Below are 7,128 nucleotides of genomic sequence, written 5' to 3'. Positions count from 1 at the left end.
AAATACTAAACCTGTAGACCAGGGTCCTCAAATACTAAACCCTGTAGACCAGGGTCCTCAAATACTAAACCTGTAGACCAGGGTCCTCAAATACTGGGTCTCCAGACATATTGAGGTCAAAAACCTTGAATCTGTTCCGACAGCAACACTAAAGGACAAAGGTCTTAAGAGTGGCTTTGATCCTGTACTAAAGACCCGGTTCTGTACTAAAGACCCGGGCCTGTTCTAAGGACCCGGTCCTGTACTAAATACCCGGGCCTGTTCTAAGGACCCGGTCCTGTACTAAATACCCGATCATCAAAATATGTTTTTATGACTTTCAGTATTTCAACATGAAAGTACAACACAGAAGTGGTTTAAAGAATTACTCAGATCCTCTTCTGCAGTAAAGTATACTACTCAGGTTTATAGTTAGTGCTGGTTCAGGTTTATAGTTAGTGCTGGTTCAGGTTTATAGTTAGTGCTGGTTCAGGTTTATAGTTAGTGCTGGTTCAGGTTTATAGTTAGTGCTGGTTCAGGTTTATAGTTAGTGCTGGTTCAGGTTTATAGTTAGTGCTGGTTCAGGTTTATAGTTAGGGCTGGTTCAGGTTTATAGTTAGTGCTGGTTCAGGTTTATAGTTAGTGCTGGTTCAGGTTTATAGTTAGTGCTGGTTCAGGTTTATAGTTAGGACTGGTTCAGGTTTATAGTTAGTGCTGGTTCAGGTTTATAGTTAGTGCTGGTTCAGGTTTATAGTTAGGACTGATTCAGGTTTATAGTTAGGACTGGTTCAGGTTTATAGTTAGTGCTGGTTCAGGTTTATAGTTAGGACTGGTTCAGGTTTATAGTTAGTGCTGGTTCAGGTTTATAGTTAGTGCTGGTTCAGGTTTATAGTTAGTGCTGGTTCAGGTTTATAGTTAGTGCTGGTTCAGGTTTATAGTTAGGACTGGTTCAGGTTTATAGTTAGTGCTGGTTCAGGTTTATAGTTAGGACTGGTTCAGGTTTATAGTTAGTGCTGGTTCAGGTTTATAGTTAGGACTGGTTCAGGTTTATAGTTAGTGCTGGTTCAGGTTTATAGTTAGTGCTGGTTCAGGTTTATAGTTAGGACTGGTTCAGGTTTATAGTTAGTGCTGGTTTAGGTTTATAGTTAGGACTGGTTCAGGTTTATAGTTAGTGCTGGTTCAGAGCTATAGTTAGGACTGGTTCAGGTTTATAGTTAGGGCTGGTTCAGGTTTATAGTTAGTGCTGGTTCAGGTTTATAGTTAGTGCTGGTTTAGGTTTATAGTTAGGACTGGTTCAGGTTTATAGTTAGGACTGGTTCAGGTTTATAGTTAGTGCTGGTTCAGGTTTATAGTTGGGTCTGGTTCAGGTTTATAGTTAGGACTGGTTCAGGTTTATAGTTAGTGCTGGTTCAGAGCTATAGTTAGGACTGGTTCAGGTTTATAGTTAGGGCTGGTTCAGGTTTATAGTTAGTGCTGGTTCAGGTTTATAGTTAGTGCTGGTTTAGGTTTATAGTTAGGACTGGTTCAGGTTTATAGTTAGGACTGGTTCAGGTTTATAGTTAGTGCTGGTTCAGGTTTATAGTTGGGTCTGGTTCAGGTTTATAGTTAGGGCTGGTTCAGGTTTATAGTTAGGGCTGGTTCAGGTTTATAGTTAGGGCTGGTTCAGGTTTATAGTTAGTGCTGGTTCAGGTCTATAGTTAGTGCTAGTTCAGGTTTATAGTTAGTGCTGGTTCAGGTCTATAGTTAGGGCTGGTTCAGGTCTATAGTTAGTGCTGGTTCAGGTCTATAGTTAGGACTGGTTCACGTGTATAGTTTATGACTGGTTCAGGTTTTCCTTAGACCATCCCTATGCTCCCATAGACCTAGACTGTCTTAGAGAGGTTTTGACTGGAAAGTCTGGGGAACCAAAACCTGCAATGTCCCTCATTTCTAAACATAACAGCTATAAACTGTCTTCCAGATTATTAGAAAACATGCTCAATAATTTCAAAGGAATTAACTTTTGATTGATTGTCACACAAAATGATTGTTGGACATTTGTATTTATGAATCATTGAGTATTTAAAACCAGAGTAAAGATAGAGAGCAAAATAAAACTATGCTCATAAATAAAGACAATAATCTGTTAATCCATCACAACCTCATAAACTCATGTACATTATCAACATGACATTAACATGACCTTCAATGACTCATCCACTTCATCTGGTCCACATGAGACACATGAAACATCCACATGAGATACGAGACGTCCACATGAGACACATGAAACATCCACATGAGATACGAGACGTCCACATGAGACACATGAAACATCCACATGAGATACGAGACGTCCACATGAGACACATGAAACATCCACATGAGACATGAGACGTCCACATGAGACACATGAAACATCCACATGAGACATGAGACGTCCACATGAGACACGAGACGTCCACATGAGACACATGAAACATCCACATGACACATGAGACGTCCACATGAGACACATGAGACGTACACATGAGATACGAGACGTCCACATGAGACACATGAAACATCCACATGACACATGAGACGTCCACATGAGACACATGAGACGTACACATGAGATACGAGACGTCCACATGAGACACATGAAACATCCACATGACACATGAGACGTCCACATGAGACACATGAAACATCCACATGAGATACGAGACGTCCACATGAGACACATGAAACATCCACATGAGATACGAGACGTCCACATGAGACACATGAAACATCCACATGAGACATGAGACGTCCACATGAGACACATGAAACATCCACATGAGACACGAGACGTCCACATGAGACACATGAAACATCCACATGAGACATGAGACGTCCACATGAGACACATGAAACATCCACATGAGACACATGAAACATCCACATGAGACACGAGACGTCCACATGAGACACATGAAACATCCACATGAGATACGAGACGTCCACATGAGACACATGAAACATCCACATGAGACACGAGACGTCCACATGAGACACATGAAACATCCACATGAGACACGAGACGTCCACATGAGACACATGAAACATCCACATGAGACACGAGACGTCCACATGAGACACGAGACGTCCACATGAGACACATGAAACATCCACATGAGACACATGAGACGTCCACATGAGACACGAGACGTCCACATGAGACACGAGACGTCCACATGAGACACATGAAACATCCACATGAGACACATGAGACGTCCACATGAGACACATGAGACGTACACATGAGACACATGAAACATCCACATGAGACACGAGACGTCCAGATGAGACACATGAAACATCCACATGAGACACATGAAACATCCACATGAGACACGAGACGTCCACATGAGACACATGAGACGTACACATGAGACACATGAAACATCCACATGAGACACATGAAACATCCACATGAGACACAAGACGTCCACATGAGACACATGAAACATCCACATGACACATGAGACGTCCACATGAGACACATGAAACATCCACATGAGACACGAGACGTCCACATGAGACACATGAAACATCCACATGAGACACATGAAACATCCACATGAGACACGAGACGTCCACATGAGACACATGAAACATCCACATGAGACACGAGACGTCCACATGAGACACATGAAACATCCACATGAGACACGAGACGTCCACATGAGACACATGAGACGTACACATGAGACACATGAAACATCCACATGAGACACGAGACGTCCACATGAGACGTACACATGAGACACATGAAACATCCACATGAGACACATGAAACATCCACATGAGACACAAGATGTCCACATGAGACACATGAAACATCCACATGAGACGTCCACATGAGACACATGAAACATCCACATGAGACACGAGACGTCCACATGAGATACATGAAACATCCACATGACACATGAAACATCCACATGAGACACATGAAACATCCACATGAGACACGAGACGTCCACATGAGACACATGAAACATCCACATGAGACATGAGACGTCCACATGAGACACATGAAACATCCACATGACACATGAAACATCCACATGAGACACATGAAACATCCACATGAGACACAAGACGTCCACATGAGACACATGAAACATCCACATGAGACATGAGACGTCCACATGAGACACATGAAACATCCACATGAGACACAAGACGTCCACATGAGACACATGAAACATCCACATGAGACATGAGACGTCCACATGAGACACATGAAACATCCACATGAGACACAAGACGTCCACATGAGACACGAGACGTCCACATGAGACACATGAAACATCCACATGAGACACATGAAACATCCACATGAGACACGAGACGTCCACATGAGACACATGAAACATCCACATGAGATACGAGACGTCCACATGAGACACATGAAACATCCACATGAGACACATGAGACGTCCACATGAGACACATGAAACATCCACATGAGACACATGAAACATCCACATGAGACACAAGACGTCCACATGAGACACGAGACGTCCACATGAGACACATGAAAAATCCACATGAGACACATGAAACATCCACATGAGACACGAGACGTCCACATGAGACGTACACACGAGACGTCCACATGAGACGTACACATGAGACGTCCACATGAGACACATGAAACATCCACATGAGACACATGAAACATCCACATGAGACACATGAAACATCCACATGAGACACGAGACGTCCACATGAGACACATGAAACATCCACATGAGACACATGAAACATCCACATGAGATACGAGACGTCCACATGAGACACATGAAACATCCACATGAGACACATGAAACATCCACATGAGACACATGAAACATCCACATGAGACACGAGACGTCCACATGAGACAGATGAAACATCCACATGAGACATGAGATGTCCACATGAGACACATGAAACATCCACATGAGACACAAGACGTCCACAAGAGACACGAGACGTCCACATGAGACACATGAAACATCCACATGAGACACGAGACGTCCACATGAGACACATGAGACGTACACACGAGACGTCCACATGAGACACGAGACGTCCACATGAGACACATGAAACATCCACATGAGACGTCCACATGAGACACATGAAACATCCACATGAGACATGAGACGTCCACATGAGACACATGAAACATCCACATGAGACATGAGACGTCCACATGAGACACATGAAACATCCACATGAGACACGAGACGTCCACATGAGACACATGAAACATCCACATGAGACATGAGACGTCCACATTAGACACATGAAACATCCACATGAGACACATGAAACATCCACATGAGACACATGAAACATCCACATGAGACACATGAAACATCCACATTAGACACGAGACGTCCACATGAGACACATGAAACATCCACATGAGACACGAGACGTCCACATGAGACACATGAAACATCCACATGAGACACATGAAACATCCACATGAGACACATGAAACATCCACATGAGACACGAGACGTCCACATGAGACACATGAAACATCCACATGAGACATGAGACGTCCACATGAGACACATGAAACATCCACATGAGACACATGAAACATCCACATGAGACACGAGACGTCCACATGAGACACATGAAACATCCACATGAGACACGAGACGTCCACATGAGACACATGAAACATCCACATGACACATGAGATGTCCACATGAGACACATGAAACATCCACATGAGACACATGAAACATCCACATGAGACATGAGACGTCCACATGAGACACATGAAACATCCACATGAGACATGAGACGTCCACATGAGACACATGAAACATCCACATGAGACATGAAACATCCACATGAGACATGAGACGTCCACATGAGACACATGAAACATCCACATGAGACACGAGACGTCCACATGAGACACATGAAACATCCACATGAGACATGAGATGTCCACATGAGACACATGAAACATCCACATGAGACATGAGACGTCCACATGAGACACATGAAACATCCACATGAGACATGAGACGTCCACATGAGACACATGAAACATCCACATGACACATGAAACATCCACATGAGACACATGAAACATCCACATGACACATGAAACATCCACATGAGACACATGAAACATCCACATGAGACACAAGACGTCCACATGAGACACATGAAACATCCACATGAGACACGAGACGTCCACATGAGACACATGAGACGTCCACATGAGACACGAGACGTCCACATGAGACACATGAAACATCCACATGAGACACATGAAACATCCACATGACACATGAAACATCCACATGAGACACATGAAACATCCACATGAGACACAAGACGTCCACATGAGACACATGAAACATCCACATGAGACATGAGACGTCCACATGAGACACATGAAACATCCACATGAGACACGAGACGTCCACATGAGACACATGAAACATCCACATGAGACACATGAAACATCCACATGACACATGAAACATCCACATGAGACACATGAAACATCCACATGAGACACAAGACGTCCACATGAGACACATGAAACATCCACATGAGACACATGAGGCGTCCACATGACACATGAGACGTCCACATGAGACACATGAGACGTCCACATGAGACACATGAGACGTCCACATTAGACACATGAGACGTCGACATGAGACACATGAGATGTCCACATGAGACACATGAGATGTACACATGACACATGAGATGTCCACATGAGACACATGAGATGTCCACATGGGACGTCCACATGAGACACATGAGATGTCCACATGAGACACATGAGATGTACACACGAGACGTACACATGAGACACATGAGATGAACACATGAGATGAACACATGAGACGTCCACATGAGACACATGAGATGTACACATGAGACACATGAGATGAACACATGAGACGTCCACATGAGACACATGAGATGTCCACATGAGATGTACACATGAGATGTCCACATGAGACACATGAGATGTCCACATGAGACACATGAGATGTACACATGAGACACATGAGATGAACACATGAGACGTCCACATGAGACACATGAGATGTCCACATGAGATGTACACATGAGATGTCCACATGAGACACATGAGATGTA

This window comes from Cyclopterus lumpus, chromosome 13 (genome assembly GCF_009769545.1).
Source record: "Cyclopterus lumpus isolate fCycLum1 chromosome 13, fCycLum1.pri, whole genome shotgun sequence".
NCBI classification, from domain to species: domain Eukaryota; kingdom Metazoa; phylum Chordata; class Actinopteri; order Perciformes; family Cyclopteridae; genus Cyclopterus; species Cyclopterus lumpus.
Note: the sequence above shows the minus strand (reverse complement) of the source record.